We start from the raw sequence: 20501 nt of genomic DNA on the forward strand, positions 1-20501 counted from the left end.
TGTGTGAGATTATGATGTAAAATGGATTTCATGTGTCTTAAAAGGTAGTAAAAAAAAAGTTGGAAAAACATTGGACCAGATTATTTCTGAGTTTTCTTTCTGGTCTAAAATGCGACCATTCTACGATTAGGGGACTGTTTGGAAGTACAAAGATGCAATTAGGAAGACTGCATCTGGGGCTTGGGCACAGGCTCTATCAGATTGACTTAACTGGAGAAGGCTTCCCAAATAGAATCGAAGTGACCAGTTATGCCTGGGGACTGAAACTCAGGTTCTCAGTTAGGAGAACCAACAGGTATATATTGAAATAGGGACAGTGATATTTATAAAGGCAGTGAGGATATAGGGGTTTGTGATAGGAAAAACTGCTAGGAATAGACATTGAGGGAGGGGGAAGCTTTGAGGAGGGTAGGAACAAAGCTTAGAAAGGGAACTGAAGATAGAGACAGAAAAGATTCTGCCAAGAAATAAAGTGGGAGTAGGGAGATATAACCTTCAGGGTCCTTTTCAATCTTGGTATTTAGTGATTCTGCAGGTACAGAGAATTGCTAGTAAAAAGAAACTAGTTGAGAATGGAATTTGGTGCAGGAATCAGTGGTGAACAGATAGATGATTATCTTGGAGAAGACAGGATGATCTGGGAAGGTCAACAGTGGTGACTAGAATGCCACAGCGGAGAAGCTTTACTGTTTTTAGCTATCCAGTTCAATGATTTGTGCACCGGAGGCCAAGACTGGCATACTGGGAATGATACCATGCTGTGGATAATTCAAATGATGTTTTAGCTCTGGTTTTATTTCCTACTAATTCCCTTTCATGAGGGCTGTTAGTGATGCAGATGAAATGAATTAAAGTGGGTTTCACTACTTCCTCCTCTTTTACAGCCCTTTGTAGAAGGTGCTACTTACTGTGTCACCCAGTGTTTTAAAAAATACGTCTAATAGAAGAAGCTTGAGGCAATTTCAACTTACCAGACACTGTATTTATCTGATAGCCTAATAGTCACCCCACCCTCTACACACACATACATTTTGTGATAGGGGAAGAGAGTTCAGAAAGATTCTTGAATGGGAATGAGTTGGGAATGGTGAGGGATAGCCTTTGTTTAGCTAAAAAATGGCTTTTTCTAGAACATTAGATGTTTACTTGGCTTACATTCAACATAACTAAAAGGAACTACTCAAGAATTTGTTCCTAGAACAGAATATAATGCTTAAAGGTAACTCACCACAGAAGGGAAGACATTTAGACTTTGGGACTGCAGCACTGCCTCTGGGGTGATTTGTGTCTGCTGAATGAGATGATTCTTTCTGACTTACCCTGCTTTGCAAATTCCCTTTGAAAACCAGTATAATGGCCTGATTGATAAGAATGATCTTTTATTCCTTCCTCAGCCTATGATTTCTTCTCCCATAAACAGGTGAGGTTTTATTTTTATTGGGGAATCTCCTCTTTGGATATGTGATCCCTTAAGGAGAATGATCTAGTCAGATAGAGCCTTGGATTCAGAAGTCCCTGGTTACTTTATCTGATGTTAACACTGACTTACTCTGTGTCTCTGGGAAGGATTATTGCTTTCTCTTGCTTTAGATTTTCTATGGCAGAGATAACTGTTCTTCTGGTTAAATGGCCCTTTAATAATCTGAAATATATGCATACGCACCAAATTTAGTGTACAATCTCATGGAGTTTGTAAACCACCTGACCTCATTCATGATTTTCCTGTGGGAGCTGAATAACCTCTTCATGTTATAAACTCTCATGAGGGTTAATTTATGAAATATTCATAGAAAAAGCAAGCGTAATAATTTGCTATTATTTTTAATGATGAATAAGAACAGAATATCTAGTTATAATTGTAATTTTCTTATGCTTTTCTTTCCAGATATTTGCGTAACTCTCATCTGAAGCCAGATCTTCTGGCTTTTCTACTAATAGAGGTAATTCCTCCTACTGAATCAAACAGAAATAGGTCTCTCTTACACTAACGTTTGTGTTACCCTAAAATAGATTGGAAAGAATAAATTTTTCTAAAAGTCATGATTTGGGGGGAATTTTTTCAGTTAGAGAAACCCTGAAATCAGAGTACTTCCCAATCATCACTGGACTGTGAGAGTTCCTTTTTACTCAAGATTGTGGCTGCTTCTACATCTTTTACCTACGTTATCACTACATAAGTCACATTAGAAAACAATAGGCAGAAACAGAGACACAGACGTAGAGAACAAATGTATGGACTTCCACCAAGGGGGAAAGGGAGGGGGGCTGGGATGAATTGGGAGATTGGGATTGACATATATATATATACACTAATATGTATAAAATAGATAACTAATGAGAACCTGCTGTATAGCACAGGGAACTCTACTTCACTTTGCTGTACAGTAGAAACTAACACAACATTGTAAAACAACTATACCCCAATTAAAAAACAAAAAAAGAAAGAAAAAACAATAGGGAGGAGAGTGTAAGAGCAGGGCTCAGCCCTCCTGCTTATATGCCCAGAGGGTAACTTCTAGCACTTTCTCTTTCCTAAGCTTAAACCTTTCTGTTTCTAGTCCTAAAGTTCCCTTTTCACAATATTCCTGTCAAATGGGTACCTGGACACGTGTATGAAGTATGATTTGTTTTGTCAATTGTTTATGAATGATTTGTGGCAAAATTTAAATCCTAACTCCCTTCCTCTATAATTCAGTCAGTTAATTTAGGGAATATACATTTTTACGTACGTTATTTTGCAGTATATGCCAGGGCACCATTCCAGAAGAAAAAAAAAAGAGTGAGTCTCTAGTATATATTTGGCACTGTGTTAGGTTCGTTTACATACATTATCTCATTAATATAAATAATTGTATTGCCTGTATTTTACTGTTTGCAAACCAGATTAGTAGATAGATATATAGCAGGGTTGTGTTTTGGTTTTTTGTTTGTTTGTTGTCTTTTTTCAGTCTTTTTTCTCCCTGTCTTTTGGTAACTCTCTTGTTGAAAGTTATGTTAGTTTGAAGTTTTCTATGTTTGGACTAGAATGATTGCCAGGGGAACCCATGGATCTGCTAGGCTGTTATATATCACGTTCACAACTATTTGCAAACCAGTTTGAAGTGAGGGCTGCTAAAAATAATGACTTATACTCTTTGCTTTATATTAGAGAACAAAATGAGTGTATGGCACTTAACAGAAAACGGTAGTGTTTTTATCTACATAGAATTACCTCAGATGTGATTACGTTTGTTTGTTTATTTTTTGGCCCCTAGGTCTTAATCTTTTCTGTGCCGTGGACCCCTTTGTCAATATGGTGAAACCTTGTTGACTCCTTTTTTGGAATAATGTTTTTATTGCAAAAAAATACATAGAATTATAAAGGAAACAAATTATATTGAAATATAGTTATCAAAATATTTTAAAAATGTGTGATATAGCACAGGTAGTTTTTATTAACATAGTAAATAAAGTTTACTGTCTATCAGTGGGTCTTATAGCTCTGATAATTTTTAAATGATCATGTGTTTAAACAGTATTTCAAGGTATTTGTAACAAATGTGATATTATATGAAAATATCTATGATTTCTATTGGTGACAAAGTCTATTCTACTAAGTGTACTATTACTATTGTGGCTTACGTTCATAATTGAAGGAATGGTGAATTTGCCAGAGGCTAGTGAAAATAAAGATATAATTTTTTTGGTCCAAATCCGAGACTCCCTGAATCTGTCGTAGACCCTGCCTTAGAGATATAAGTTCCATAACCCACTCTAGGAAGAGCAAAATCTTAACACTGGGTCTACTCACTGATTCTTCTAGTAGAATAGTGGCAGAGCAAAATCATTCAACTGTAAGAACTATTTCAAGTGTCCCTTGTGGTTTTTAGGATAATCTCTTTCCTGAAATATCCTACTGTGTGGTCAGGCCCAAGAAGAAACTCTATTTTGGTCCAGGACTAACCCAGGGTCTGGCACAGAGTAAGTGCCCACTCAGTGTTTGTTGAATAAGGGTTTCTCTGGAGAAATTAGAGGGAAGAGATCAAGTTCAGAGCTAAGATCTTAGATGTGGCAATTTACAGGTCCCAAATATTGAGGAATAACATTGAGCTCTGATTTAAAACTAATCATCCGTGCAGATCCTGTTGTGAAATCACTTTTACATTTAGAACTTCCCAAATCAGGCACTCTTTTGACTTATTCTATACAGTGTGGTGGTATATACAGGTTAGTGACATAAACTGTAGAAATCCTGTATCAGAAAGTTATGGCACAGTTTCTTGAAATAGTTCTATTCCTAGCACTGTCCTCCACTTTAGAACTGTTTGCATAATCTAGGTATTTGGAATTCACTACCAAATTATTGATAAAACTGATCCTGTTTTCATCTAGAATAGAGTTGGCAAACTTTTTAGGTAAAGGGCCAGATAATAAATATTCAGCTTTGCAGGTCATACAGTCTCTGTTGCAACTACTCAACTCTGCAGTTGTAGCACAGAAGTGGCCATAGACCACTTTTCATTCATTCATCAGTGAATGAGCGTGGCTGTGTTCCAGTAAAACCTTAATTACAAAAACAGGCAGTGGGCCATTTTTGGCTTGTGAGCTGCTCTAGGAGTTCTGCTGGTTCTTGAATCCAGTCCCTCGTCCCCACTATGGGTTAGACATATCCTCCCTCAAGCTTCAAAGGTCTTTACACAAGGGGTGATGTGACTGCACTGTTATCTGTGGGAAGGCCTGAATGTACAGCAGATGACATGATTAATGCCAACAGTATTTGATTCACTGTAACCTAGGAGTTCACAGAGCTTGCCTCTTAGAGCACTACTTTATTAAGCTCCACAAAGGTAGAAGCAGATAAAGATCCCAAGTACAAAGTATGCTTGCTCACTCAGCTTTGGAACTGGACATTGGTATGCCAGTAGAAAATTACTGAGCATAGGGTCTTACTGAGGAAGATAATTGTAGGCCCAGAGACAGGGAAGCAGGAATAGAATGCAAAGGAAAAATTCATGTTTCCTCTTTTTACAGATAGTTCCCTGTAGTAATCAGTCAAATTTGAATTAGGTTTAAGAGTATACATGATTGCAACTTCTACTCTTTAGGTTGTTGCATAGCTTAGGAAGCAGAGTCCACCTCCTCTTTCACCCTGGGGTGCTTACTAAATCTACCAACAATAAGGAAGTAGAATAGAGGGGATTGGGTGGGAGTTTCTAAAACTGCACTTGTTGGAGACTTTCATCTTTAAAATACAAGCATATGCATACCAGCACCCAGATTTTGTCTCCTTCAAGATATTCACGTTGGAAAAACACTTGATTAGATTTATCCTCAGTATCTCCTCCCTGCCACCCCTCCCTGCTGACACACATTTCTACTTCTGTGTACTTCCTTAATAGCAAAGTTAATCCCAAGCAGGCATCTATTGGAACATTAAAGAACAAGGCAAGCAGTGTGTACTGGGAGGTGAGTCAGCAGAAATGGAGCCAGATTTTGTGAATCTGGGTAAAAATCACAGGAACAGATACCACATTCTGTATCTTGAAAGCAGTTTGGAGACACTAAGGCACTTAATAGGCAGGGTTATGGTAGTGATGGTGGTGGTGTGGGTATTTATGTCCATATTTAGAATCTGTGCTTGAATGGGGAATTTGAGTGACTAAAATAAGGTGACTTATCTCAGGACTGAATATGTAGCAGTGTTGGAAAGATCAGGCCTTACAAATGCTGCATTCTGGCTGCCAGCTCCCTTGTTCTCTTTTGTTATAGCTTCTTTTGACATAGAAACTTTTGGGGAGGATAAACTGCTAAGGAAATAGGAAGTTTTGGCCCACCCTAATGGGCTCATAAGTGAGGCTGTGTATTCTGTCTCCAACTGCTTTCATTTTGACTCATCCCAGCTTAGTTAATGTGGGTGCTATGGCTGGAAGCCAGGCTCCGCCTGCAAATCATTGGGCAATCTCCTGCTCCCCATCCCCGTTTTGATCTTGTACCGTATTGGCTCTGAGGAGGTGTCATCTTTTCCCAACCCTATCACCCACTGGACAAACAGATATTAAGGCAGTCTGTGTTTGTGTGTGTGTGTGTTCCCTCTGGAATGTAGATATTTAAAGTCTCCTCCTTTTCCAGGGTCATCACTCACTTTTACTTGAATAGTATTGGTTGATTGCAAAGGGGCAGTTATCATAAATGGAGAGTTGGGAAGTATTGTTCCTCATTGTTGGAGGTATTCAGTGGTTATTGGGCAATTGTGAGTATTGTAAAGGTGGTGTGATTTTAGGTCAAGCTAAGTCTCAGTATAATGAACTAAAAAGCGAACATATATTTGCTACCCTCAGTGTGCCCTCATCCTCCCACATACCTTTTCTCAGTAGCAAATTTGATGTGTCCTAGCAGACATCTATTGGAACTTTAGGGAAGCTGGGGGTAATTTTTTTCATCAGTTTAGGCACTAATTATTAAAGTTTTATATATACTTTCATAGTGTATAAGTTAGTAGATGTGAGGAACATGGGAATGGTCTAAGAGAGCCAGTGAAAAATGAAAAACTTGAGAGACCTATAAAGTCAAAGTTTAAAAATTAGTAATAGTTCTAGAGGAAAGGTGTGAGGGTTAATCTCTTTATAATTTCTGAATTCTTTTAGGGTCACTATTATGGAATGACTGTGATCTTGGTGTTTTCCATCTTCTAAGAAAGTGGAGAAGATATAGAAGTGTTTTGCATTATAAAACAAAAAGTATTATATGTGTTTGTTCTAAATCCAGAGGATCTTAAGACTTCAGTTTAAGTCTGATGTGTAATGTTCAGTTTAAAGTATAGTATAAGGGACTTCCCTGGTGGCACAGTGGTTGAGAATCCGCCTGCCAATGCAGGGCACACGGGTTCGAGCCCTGGTCTGGGAAGATCCCACATGCCGCGGAGCAACAAGGCCCGTGAGCCACAATTACTGAGCCTGCGCGTCTGGAGCCTGTGCTCCGCAACAAGAGAGGCCGCGATAGTGAGAGGCCCGCGCACCGCGATGAAGAGTGGCCCCCACTTGCCGCAACTAGAGAAAGCCCTCGCACAGAAACGAAGACCCAACGCAGCCATAAATAAATAAATAAATAAACCCAAAGTTAAAAAAAAAAAAAAAAGTTGTGCCATTTAAAAAAATAAATAAATAAATAAATAAAAATTAGTGATAGTTCTAGAGGAAAGGTGTGAGGGTTAATCTCTTTATAATTTCTGAATTCTTTTAGGGTCACTATTATGGAATGACTGTGATCTTGGTGTTTTCCATCTTCTAAGAAAGTGGAGAAGATATAGAAATGTTTTGCATTATAAAACAAAAAGTATTATATGTGTTTGTTCTAAATCCAGAGGATCTTAAGACTTTAGTTTAAGTCTGATGTGTAATGTTCAGTTTAAAGTATAGTATAAGGGACTTCCCTGGTGGCACAGTGGTTGAGAATCCGCCTGCCAATGCAGGGGATACGGGTTCGAGCCCTGGTCCGGGAAGATCCCACATGCCGCAGAGCAGCTAAGCCCGAGCGCCACAACTACTGAGCCCGCATGCCACAGCTACTGAAGCCCGTGCGCCTAGAGCCTGTGCTCCGCAACAAAGAGAAGCCACCGCAAAAAGAAGCCCGTGCACCACAACAAAGAGAAAGCCCACACGCAGCAACGAAGACCCAACACAGCCAAAAAAATTAATTAATTAAAAAAAATATAGGGCTTCCCTGGTGGCGCAGTGTTTGGGAGTCTGCCTGCCAATGCAGGGGACACGGGTTCGAGCCCTGGTCTGGGAAGATCCCACATGCCGCGGAGCGACTAGGCCCATGAGCCACAATTGCTGAGCCTGCGCGTCTGGAGCCTGTGCTCCGCAACAAGAGAGGCTGCGATAGTGAGAGGCCCGCGCACCGCGATGAAGAGTGGCCCCCCGCTCGCCGCAACTAGAGAAAGCCCTCGCGCAGAAACGAAGACCCAACACAGCCATAAATAAATAAATAAATAACATTAAAAGCCTAAAAAAAAATATATATATATATATATAGTATAAAACACAATATATGACGCAAAAGCCATCTTTGGAAAATAGAAGAACTGTAAGCAGATAAGAAAAAAATACTTTTGACAGGATGAGAGCTTTGTTTTGCCATCTTTGAAAAATAGAAGAACTGTAAGCAGATAAGAAAAAAATACTTTTGACAGGATGAGAGCTTTGTTTTGCCATCTTTGATACACTTATAAATTGACAAGTACTTGACCTCTTTCCATCAAAACAAAATACTAATGTGAGTAGTGCTTTTCAAAATTTCAAAGGAGTTTTTTCACTTATTACATTTATTCAAATAGTTATTGAGCACCTACTTTGTGCTAGGGCTCATTGCCAAGTATTGAATGAATTAATTATGATTTTGTGGTTCTAAGTGATAAAAAACCAAGCTTAACTGAGCTTAAGCAAAACGGGGAATGTATTGGTTGACACAATTAGGCAGTTCAGGATCTGGCTTCTCTCCATCATCAGCATTGCTTTCTCTGTGTGACTATTTTGAGAAAGACTCTCTTCCTGGTTATAGGATGACCACTAGATTGTTATAGGACGGTTCCTAGAGTCAGGTCTCCAGGCCTGAATTCACAAAGAAAGAAGTGATAATCTTTGTCCAAGAATTCCTATCTGGCGAGTCCTGAGATTCACTTTGATTGGACTATCTTAGGTAACCAATCACTGCCCTTCCCACCTCCCTCCTCCCCCAGTCTGTGGCCTGAGAGAGTGATGTGCTGATTGGTTCAGGTTAGGCACGTGGCATCTGAAGGTATGGCTAAGGGTGAAGATCACACAGACCGAATGATACTGAGTCTCCTAATGAAAATGGGCTCTTTTCAGAGCAGGACAATTGAACGGTGGAAAGACAGCAACATCAGGGAGTTTGTTTTCTAATCTCTCATTTGCACTCACCATAACTTACGAGTTAAGGTACTAGGTGGAGCTAGATTTTTTTTTTTTTTTTTTTGGCCAGGCTGAGAGGCTTGTGGGATCTTAGTTCCCCGACCAGGGATCGAACCCATGCCCCCTGCAGTGGAAGCGAGTCCTAACCACTGGACTGCCAGGGAATTCCCTGGGAGGAGCTAGAATGAAGTCCCAGTTTATATGATATGATTCCTGGTCTAGTGCACCCTCTACTCTTCTACTCTGGCCCAAACCAAAATAAGCCCCTGGAATTCCTAAGTAGTCTGTCAGCGATATGCCCAGTGAGAAGGAGCCCAGTCTTTGTGAAAGATGAAATTAAATTCCTGCTTGGCACAGTGTAGTGCATGGCCAGAGTGCAGTAAGTGGTTTTGTTTAAATTCATGTATGACCATTTTATATACTAGGCAGCATATAATAAGTAAATAAATACTAGGCAGTGTTGTTGTTAAGTACACAGATCCTAGAGCCAGAATGCCTTGGTTCAAATCCTGGTTTTGCCCTGTCCTAGGTGTGTGACCTCAGTCAAGTCATTTAACCCAGCTGTGCCTCAATTTCCTCATCTGCAAAATAGAGCAAATAATATTATCTACCACATAAGATTGTTGTGAGAATTAAGTTATTTAATATATGCAAAAGGTTTATAACTTTCTGGCACAAAGGAAGTACTCTGTAAGTGTTAGCTATAATTTTTATCATCACTATTATCATAATCTTTGGGACTGTGATAGAGAAATGTGGATTATGTGATAGTACAATGAAACGGGTTTACATCTGATTGAATACCCTAATCATTAAGAATTCTAAATATATTTTCTATCCTGTTTTCTAAAGATAAACTCCCCTGTGTTTTATATTGTACTAACCTAGAGTATTAAGAGTGGATCTCAATGAGGAGAGAGGGGTCTAGTGGTATGTCACATTGGTGTATGGTGACATATATCTATCCTGATCAATACTTTCAGCACTAACATGGATGGAGACATAAAAACCATTCTTTTCAAGTTTATAGGTTACATAAAATTGTGAATGCTAACGTGATAGATGGCAGTCATGATTTGAAATTATTTTAAGATTAGAACAAACAAAAAGATCAACCATGATGGACTTTAACAGGATTATGACTAATAAAATGAATGAAAGTATTTCTACACAGCCTCTCCTTGAATGTCCTGGTATGCCAAAATGAAATGCCCCCGAGGTAACTCAGCCCCTTTTCAGATAACTCTCGTTCCTAAAAAGGTTTTTATTATGTTTAGTTAAAATTTGTGTCTCTGCATCTTCCAACTAGTGATTCATTTTCTATTATCTGGACTTTCACAGGATAAGTGTCTGCCCTATCCAACATAACAGGCATTCAAATATTTAGAGATAGTTATTAGGTACCTTCTTGTATCGTACGGTGTCACATTTTATTGTATGCCACAGTCGTTAAGGGTGTGTAGTCTGCAGCCAGGCTGACTGAATTTGATTCCTAGCTTCACCACTTACTAGCTGTGTGATCTTATTTTCTGTGCCTCAGTTTCAATAGTGATAAAAATAATACATCTATGTCAAAGGGTTGTGAATGTTGAGAGTTTTTTAAAATTTATTTATTTTTGGCTTCATTGGGTCTTTGTTGCCATGGGCGGGCTTTCTCTAGTTGCGGTGAGCAGGGGCTACTCTTCGTTGCGGTGTGCGGGCTTCTCATTACAGCGGCTTCTCTTGTTGCGGAGCACGGGCTCTAGGCGCGTGGGCTTCAGTAGTTGTGGCTCGCGGGCTCTAGAGCGCAGGCTCAGTAGTTGTGGCGCACGGGCTTAGTTGCTCTGTGGCATGTGGGATCTTGCTCTGTGGCATGTGGGATCTTCCCGGACCAGGGCTCGAACCAGTGTCCCCTGCATTGGCAGGCAGATTCTTAACCACTGCACCACCAGGGAAGCCCTGAGAGTTTTAATATTTTTAAAGTTTTTAGACTTACAGGTGTTATATACATGCTGACAGTAGTAGTAGTAGTAGTAGTAGTATAGTGGTGTTTCTTCATCATAGCTTAACATCAGACTCTAGAAGAGTTCTTGCTACAACAGTAATTTTTTTTTTTTGATGAATTAGTGTCTGTTGGGCAAGGATGTTCAATTGTTAAATTACTTTATTTTTTAAAAAGATTTGTTTATTATTTATTTATTTTATTTTTGGCTGCGTCGGGTCTTAGTTGCGGCATGCGGGATCTTTGTTGAGGCAGGCGGGATCTTTTGCTGCAGCGTGCCGGCTTCACTCTAGTTGTGGCGTGCGGGTTTTCTCTTCTCTGGTTGTGGCGCGCAGGCTCCAGAGCGCGTGGGCTCTGTACTTTGCAGCACACAGGCTCTCTAGTTGAGGCACGGTAGCTCGTTGTGACGTGCTGGCTTAGTTGCCCTGTGGCATGTGGGATCTTAGTTCCCTGACCAGGGATTGAACCCACGTCCTCTGCATTGGAAGGAAGATTCTTCACCACTGGACCAGCAGGGAAGTTCCACAGCAGTGATTCTTAAATGGGGTAAGGATAAGATGGGGCGATGGAGCATACTTCATGTTTTATCATACTTTTACATTAGAAGTACACTTTTTATAGTAGTAATCATGGATGAAAACTTGACAAAATCTTTTTGGCTATAGGGGATACGCAGAAGATAGACTTTAAGGCAGATGATGGCAACTACTACTACTATGAAATAATAATAGTAGCTAATGTTTACAAGCACATACTGTGTGCCAGACGCTGAGCTAAGGCTTTACATGGATTATTCCATTCAAACCACATTTGTTAGATGATGAAACTAAGACTTGGAGACATAAAGGAATTTGTCCAAATTTTCATGGCTAGTTAGTGGTAGAAATGGGATTCATATTTAGGTAATATGATTTAGGGGCTGACCTCTATTTAATCACTACAGTATGCTAGCGGAGTGAGGTTAAAGATTTTTACTTTTCTCAAAATGGAGCATGGATAAAAAATATTGAGAAACACTGCCTTAGACATTTGGTTAGAGGTATTTATATAAGACAGAAGGAGAGATTTTGTTGAAGAATGTATGTACTCAACTGAAATTCAGGTAAAATATGTTAGTATTACTATTATTTACCAATGGGCTTTGCAATGTGTCAGTACTAATACTAATAATAATGGTTGCCTTGATTCTTTGTTCATGAATTAGCTTTAAATAACTAGTCAGATACCTCCTTTCTCCTCCCTTGAGTTCTCATTGTGATATTTTATATTTTTTGTATGATTTTTTTTAATCTAGTGGAATAGATCCAGTGTCACAATATCTAGTGACTCCAGATATCAGTTTGACTTTAAAATATCTTTAAAACCGCAAGGGCAGTATTTAGCGCCTTTGCTTCTTTCTAGTATGATGATATCTATCTACCATGTGTTTGGCTGGTTAAGTTGAATTATGCAAGATGGTTCAGTACTTCAAGAATTAAACAGTTAAAAAGCAAAGCGGAATTTATGTTATGTATATTTTACCACAGTGTAAACAAAACAAAAAAGCAAAGCACAGTCAGAGTAGGGAGGGAGAGATGGATTATAAAGTGGTATATGAGGAAACTTGAGAGTGAGGGATATGTTTATTAATTTTGATGATTTCACAGGTATATAATGTTAACACTCATTAAATTATACACTTTTAAATATATGGTTTATTGTATGTCAATTATAGTTCATTCAGTAAAGCTGTGAAAATATTATAGCACACATAATCCTCCCCACCACCGCCCCTGACACACACACACAGAGCAAAGACTTCTGAGAAGTTCCTATAAACATGTCTTTGGATGTGTTAAGTATTTTTCTATTAAACTTTAAGGAATTTTAACTTGAAGTCATGGAAAGTAACTGGTGAGAATATGACATGACATTTATTCCCTTGATTTATTTTGGCATCCTTAAAACTCTATTTTGTATCATGAATGAAAAGTACAGGTGACTTAAGCACCACCTTATTTGTAATGTCAGAAGAGAGACGAGCAGAGAATTAAAGAATTCTTTATTGCTTACGTTGAAAACTTATCAGGAAATCCTAGCAAAACTTTTCCAGTAGGAAAGATCTGTACAGCTGACAAATCAGGCAGCTTTGGAATCAGGCCAATAGCCATGTCAGTTCTATTTGATTGGTGCTGGGACCTTGTTTACCTTTAAGTGACTGTGACCTTTTATTCCACTGTTCAGTTAGGCTGGTCTGACTTAAGTTTGCAAAAACTTAAGGAACGCATGCCGTGGAAAGAATGTTCTTGATTGAGGGAAGCAGCAGTAATGATGAGACAGCTTCTTTAAAAAATTTGTGAATTTCTGGGAGACAGCATCCTGGCTTTCTCATTTACTAGCTGTGTGATCTCTGGATAGGTTGCTTAACCTCCCTGATCCTTAGTTTTCTCACTTGTAAATTGGGACTAAAAATACCTGCTTCTCAGGTTATATGGGTTAAATGAGAATAATGTATATAAAGTACCTAGCACAGTGCTTGGCACTGGTAATATTGAAAAAAAAATAGTCATTATTATGAATTTGCTGTTATTATCTTACTTTTTTGCAACACATTTAGATTCCTAAAACATACTTCTTGGAATATATGTATCATCTACACTGATTCAAAGAGTTAGGAAGGAGAGGAAATCTGTTTCTAGAGACCCCAAAGGACAACCTTAGATGAGGGCCTGTCTGTGTAGAAAATGGTTATTGAACATTTTTAAAAGTAAACGTTTTACTTTTTTTTTTTTTTAATAAATTTATTTATTTATTTATATTTTTTATTTTTGGCTGCGTTGGGTCTTCATTGCTGCGCGCGGGCTTTGTCTAGTTGCGGCGAGCGGGGACTACTCTTTGTTGTGGTGCGCGGGCTTCTCATTGTGGTGGTTTCTCTTGTTGAGGAGCACGGGCTCTAGGTGTACGGGCTTCAGTAGTTGTGGCTCGCGGGCTCTAGAGCGCAGGCTCAGTAGTTGTGGCACACGGGCTTAGTTGCTCCGTGGCATGTGGGATCTTCCCGGACCAGGGCTCGAACCCATGTCCCCTGCGTTGGCAGGTGGATTCTTAACCACTGCACCACCAGGGAAGTCCACACGTTTTACTTTATTTTATTTATTTATTTTTTTTTCACACACACACACACTGTATTTTATTTTTACAAGAGATAAATCGACTGACACCAAGCATTGTATGTACATGGATGACCACAACAAAAGCAACAATGATTGCAATTACCAAACATGAAACACACTCATACTATGTCATAGTATTGACATTCAGTCCAGTAATCCTCCACTGTAACAGCTCCTTTACTTTGCAGTGAAAATTGATTTGTATATTCTTTGCCTCTGAGTCCTTGTGGAATTTTTTTTTTTTTTTTAAATTCAGACAGAAAGTCACAAAAATTATACTCATCCTCATCAGTTCACTCAGTCCCATGTAATTAATTTTTTTTTTCATCTTGATCTTTTGTTAACACTTTTATGAGTTCATCAGTTTTTCATTAGAGTTCTGAAAATGCTTATTCATTCAGTTCAGCAGTACAGTCCGTTACCAGAAACCTGTACTTGTCAGAGTCTTTTCCATGTATTTCTTGAAGATGAAACCCTTTTATAGGAACATATTTGCAAAATCATCAGAGTACACCCAGAACTGTCTGTAAATGACAAAAGACTTAAAAATGACCACGGTTAAAGATTTGATGACAGTTCATAATAATGCAGTTGACAAGAAAATTAGTTATTTCTGAGATATACATTTTATTTTATTTTATTTTTTTTTTTGACATTTTCAAAAACAACTTTAATAAATACATTTTCTTTTTTTTTTTTTTTTTTTTTTAGTTATTTCTGAGATATACATTTTAAAGTAATAAATAGGATTATTACTTATAACATTATACCAGAACATATAAGATTTTTAGAAATTTCATGTAATGTCTGAAACATTTATATTAACATATTTCCATACATATTTCCATACAAGTACAAATATAAGATTTTTAGAAATTTCATGTAATGTCTGAAACATTTATATTAACATATTTCCATACATATTTCCATACAAATACAAATATGATTTTTAGAAATTTCATGTAATGTCTGAAACATTTATATTAACATATTTCCATACATATTTCCATACAAATACAAATATAAGATTTTTAGAAATTTCATGTAATGTCTGAAACATTTATATTAACATGTTTCCATACAAATAACCCAATGAAAGTTTAGTATTAGTTGTTTTGTTTGTTTTTTTATACTGCAGGTTCTTATTAGGCATCAGTTTTATACACATCAGTGTATACATGTCAATCCCAATCGCCCAATTCAGCACACCACCATCCCCACCCCACCGCAGTTTTCCCCCCTTGGTGTCCATATGTCCATTCTCTACATCTGTGTCTCAACCTCTGCCCTGCAAACTGGCTCATCTGTACCATTTTTCTAGGTTCCGCATACATGCATTAATATACGATATTTGTTTTTCTCTTTCTGACTTACTTCACTCTGTATGACAGTCTCTAGATCCATCCACGTCTCAACAAATGACTCAATTTCGTTCCTTTTTATGGCTGAGTAATATTCCATTGTGTATATGTACCACATCTTCTTTATCCATTCGTCTGTTGATGGGCATTTAGGTTGCTTCCATGACCTGGCTATTGTAAATAGTGCTGCAATGAACATTCGGGTGCATGTGTCTTTTTGAATTACGGTTTTCTCTGGGTATATGCCCAGTAGTGGGATTGCTGGGTCATATGGTAATTCTATTTTTAGTTTTTTAAGGAACCTCCATATTGTTCTCCATAGTGGCTGTATCAATTTACATTCCCACCAACAGTGCAAGAGGGTTCCCTTTTCACCACACCCTCTCCAGCATTTGTTGTTTGTAGATTTTCTGATGATGCCCATTCTAACAGGAGTGAGGTGATACCTCATTGTAGTTTTGATTTGCATTTCTCTAATAATTAGTGATGTTGAGCATCTTTTCATGTGCTTCGTGGCCATCTGTATGTCTTCTTTGGAGAAATGTCTATTTAGGTCTTCTGCCCATTTTTGGATTGGGGTGTTTGTTTCTTTGATATTGAGCTGAATGAGCTGTTTATATATTTTGGAGATTAATCCTTTGTCCGTTGATTCATTTGCAAATATTTTCTCCCATTCTGAGGGTTGTCTTTTCGTCTTGTTTATGGTTTCCTTTGCTGTGCAAAAGCTTTGAAGTTTCATTAGGTCCCATTTGTTTATTTTTGTTTTTATTTCCATTACTCTAGGAGGTGGATCAAAAAAGATCTTGCTGTGATTTATGTCAAAGAGTGTTCTTCCTATGTTTTCCTCTAAGAGTTTTATAGTGTCCAGTCTTATATTTAGGTCTCTAATCCATTTTGAGTTTATTTTTGTGTATGGTGTTAGGGAGTATTCTAATTTCATTCTTTTACATGTAGCTGTCCAGTTTTCCCAGCACCACTTATTGAAGAGACTGTCTTTTCTCCATTGTATATCTTTGCCTCCTTTGTCATAGATTAGTTGACCATAGGTGCGTGGGTTAATCTCTGGGCTTTCTATCTTGTTCCATTGATCTATGTTTCTGTTTTTGTGCCAGTACCATATTGTCTTGATTACTGTAGCTTTGTAGTATAGTCTGAAGTCAGGGAGTCTGATTCCTCCAGCTCCATTTTTTTGCCTCAAGACTGCTTTGCCTATTCGGGGTCTTTTGTGTCTCCATACAAATTTTAAGATGATTTGTTCTAGCTCCGTAAAAAATGCCATTGGTAATTTGATAGGGATTGCATTGAATCTGTAGATTGCTTTGGGTAGTATACTCATTTTCACAATGTTGATTCTTCCAATCCAAGAACATGGTATATCTCTCCATCTGTTGGTATCATCTTTAATTTCTTTCATCAGTGTCTTATAGTTTTCTGCATACAGGTCTTTTGTCTCCCTAGGTAGGTTTATTCCTAGGTATTTTATTCTTTTTGTTGCAATGGTAAATGGGAGTGTTTCCATAATTTCTCTTTCAGATTTTTCATCATTAGTGTATAGGAATGCAAGAGATTTCTGTGCATTAATTTTGTATCCTGCAACTTTACCATATTCATTAATTAGCTCTAGCAGTTTTCTGGTGGCAGTTTTAGGATTCTCTATGTATAGTATCATGTCATCCGCAAACAGTGACAGTTTTACTTCTTCTTTTCCAATTTGTATTCCTTTTATTTCTTTTTCTTCTCTGATTGCCGTGGCTAGGACTTCCAAAACTATGTTGAATAATAGTGGTGAGAGTGGACATCCTTGTCTCGTTCCTGATCTTAGAGGAAATGCTTTCAGTTTTTCACCATTGAGAATGATGTTTGCTGTGGGTTTGTCATATATGGCCTTTATTATGTTGAGGTAGGTTCCCTCTATGCCCACTTTCTGGAGAGTTTTTATCAGAAATGGGTGTTGAATTTTGTCAAAAGCTTTTTCTGCATCTATTGAGATGATCATATGGTTTTTATTCTTCAATTTGTTAATATGGTGTATCACATTGATTGATTTGCGTATATTGAAGAATCCTTGCATCCCTGGGATAAATCCCACTTGATCGTGGTGTATGATCCTTTTAATGTGTTGTTGGATTCTGTTTGCTAGTATTTTGTTGAGGATTTTTGCATCTATATTCATCAGTGATATTGGTCTGTAATTTTTTTGTAGTGTCTTTGTCTGGTTTTGGTATCAGGGTGATGGTGGCCTCATAGAATGAGTTTGGGAGTGTTCCTTCCTCTGCAATTTTTTGGAAGAGTTTGAGAAGGATGGGTGTTAGCTCTTCTCTAAATGTTTGATAGAATTCACCTGTGAAGCCATCTGGTCCTGGACTTTTGTTTGTTGGAAGATTTTTAATCACAGTTTCAATTTCATTACTTGTGATTGGTCTGTTCATATTTTCTATTTCTTCCTGGTTCAGTCTTGGAAGGTTATACCTTTCTAAGAATCTGTCCATTTCTTCCAGGTTGTCCATTTTATTGGCATAAAGTTGCTTGTAGTAGTCTCTTAGGATGCTTTGTATTTCTGCAGTGTCTGTTGTAACTTCTCCTTTTTCATTTCTGATTTTATTGATTTGAGTCCTCTCCCTCTTTTTCTTGATGAGTCTGGCTAATGGCTTATCAATTTTGTTTATCTTCTCAAAGAACCAACTTTTAGTTTTATTGATCTTTGCTATTGTTTTCTTTGTTTCTATTTCATTTATTTCTGCTCTGATCTTTATGATTTCTTTCCTTCTGCTAACTTTGGGTTTTGTTTGTTCTTCTTTCTCTAGTTTCTTTAAGTGTAAGGTTAGATTGTTTACTTGAGCTTTTTCTTGTTTCTTTAGGTAGGCTTGTATAGCTATAAACTTCCCTCTTAGAACTGCTTTTGCTGCATCCCATAGGTTTTGGGTCGTCGTGTTTTCATTGTCATTTGTCTCTAGGTATTTTTTGATTTCCTCTTTGATTTCTTCAGTGATCTCTTGGTTATTTAGTAACGTATTGTTTAGCCTCCATGTGTTTGTCCTTTTTACGTTTTTTTCCCTGTAATTCATTTCTAATCTCATAGCGTTGTGGTCAGAAAAGATGCTTGATATGATTTCAATTTTCTTAAATTTACTGAGGCTTGATTTGTGACCCAAGATGTGATCTATCTTGGAGAATGTTCCGTGCGCACTTGAGAAGAACGTGTAATCTGCTGTTTTTGGATGGAATGTCCTATATATATCAATTAAATCTATCTGGTCTATTGTGTCATTTAAAGCTTCTGTTTCCTTATTTATTTTCATTTTGGATGATCTGTCCATTGGTGTAAGTGAGGTGTTAAAGTCCCCCACTATTATTGTGTTACTGTCGATTTCCTCTTTTATAGCTGTTAGCAGTTGCCTTATGTATTGAGGTGCTCCTATGTTGGGTGCATATATATTTATAATTGTTATATCTTCTTCTTGGATTGATCCCTGGATCATTATGTAGTGTCCTTCCTTGTCTCTTGTAACATTCTTTAATTTAAAGTCTATTTTATCTGATATGAGTATAGCTACTCCAGCTTTCTTTTGATTTCCATTTGCATGGAATATCTTTTTCCATCCCATCACTTTCAGTCTGTATGTGTCCCTAGGTCTAAAGTGGGTCTCTTGTCGACAGCATATATATGGGTCTTGTTTTTGTATCCATTCAGCCAGTCTATGTCTTTTGGTTGGGGCATTTAATCCATTCACATTTAAGGTAATTATCGATATGTATGTTCCTATGACCATTTTCTTAATTGTTTTGGGTTTGTTTTTGTAGGTCCTTTTCTTCTCTTGTGTTTCCCACTTAGAGAAGTTCCTTTAGCATTTGTTGTAGAGCTGGTTTGGTGGTGCTGAATTCTCTTAGCTTTTGCTTGTCTGTAAAGCTTTTGATTTCTCCATCAAATCTAAATGAGATCCTTGCCGGGTAGAGTAATCTTGGTTGTAGGTTCTTCCCTTTCATCACTTTAAGTATATCATGCCACTCCCTTCTGGCTTGCAGAGTTTCTGCTGAGAAATCAGCTGTTAACCTTATGGGAGTTCCCTTGTATGTTATTTGTCGTTTTTCCCTTGCTGCTTTCAATAATTTTTCTTTGTCTTTAATTTTTGCCACTTTGATTACTATGTGTCTCGGCGTGTTTCTCCTTGGGTTTATCCTGTATGGGACTCTCTGCGCTTCCTGGACTTGGGTGGCTATTTCCTTTCCCATGTTAGGGAAGTTTTCGACTATAATCTCTTCAAATATTTTCTCTGGTCCTTTCTCTCTCTCTTCTCCTTCTGGGACCCCTATAATGCGAATGTTGTTGCGTTTAATGTTGTCCCAGAGGTCTCTTAGGCTGTCTTCATTTCTTTTCATTCTTTTTTCTTTAGTCTGTTCCGCAGCAGTGAATTCCATCATTCTGTCTTCCAGGTCACTTATCCGTTCTTCTGCCTCAGTTATTCTGCTATTGATTCCTTCTAGTGTAGTTTTCATTTCAGTTATTGTATTGGTCATCTCTGTTTGTTTGTTCTTTAATTCTTCTAGGTCTTTGTTAATCATTTCTTGCATCTTCTCAATCTTTGCCTCCATTCTTATTCCAAGGTCCTGGATCATCTTCACTATCATTATTCTGAATTCTTTTTCTGGAAGGTTGCCTATCTCCACTTCATTTAGTTGTTTTTCTGGGGTTTTTTCTTGTTCCTTCATCTGGTACATAGCCCTCTGCCTTTTCATCTTCTCTATCTTTCTGTAACTGTGGTTTTTGGTCCACAGGCTGCAGGATTATAGTTTTTCTTGCTTCTGTTGTCTGCCCTCTGGTGGTTGAGGCTATCTAAGAGGCTTGATGGGAGGCTCTGGTGGTGGGTAGAGCTGACTGTTGCTGTGGCGGTCAGAGCTCAGTAAAACCTTAATCCACTTGACTGTTGATGGGTGGGGCTGGGTTCCCTCCCTGTTGCTGTGGCGGTCAGAGCTCAGTAAAACCTTAATCCACTTGACTGTTGATGGGTGGGGCTGGGTTCCCTCCCTGTTGGCTGTTTTGCCTGAGGCAACCCAACACTGGAGCCTACCCGTGCTCTTTGGTGGGGTTAATGGCAGACTCTGG

At 38.1% G+C, this 20501-nt stretch overlaps 1 protein-coding gene across 3 annotated transcripts in view; it reads left to right on the plus strand.

Annotated features, from left to right (window-relative positions):
* The window catches only part of PCYT1A (phosphate cytidylyltransferase 1A, choline), a 52243-nt gene that overhangs the window by 950 nt on the left and 30792 nt on the right, over positions 1–20501 (plus strand). The window contains exons 2-3 of one of the 3 annotated variants that reach the window (XM_059920864.1): positions 1395–1420; positions 1886–1940. The exons of 1 other annotated variant lie outside the window; for it this stretch is intronic. The gene's annotated coding sequence lies outside the window, so the exon portion shown is untranslated. The remainder of the gene's footprint in view (positions 1–1394; positions 1421–1885; positions 1941–20501) is intronic. One more of the 3 variants, XM_059920866.1, reaches the window with a different exon arrangement.

The sequence above is a fragment of the Balaenoptera ricei genome, chromosome 4 (assembly GCF_028023285.1).
Source record: "Balaenoptera ricei isolate mBalRic1 chromosome 4, mBalRic1.hap2, whole genome shotgun sequence".
Classification (NCBI taxonomy): Eukaryota; Metazoa; Chordata; class Mammalia; order Artiodactyla; family Balaenopteridae; genus Balaenoptera; species Balaenoptera ricei.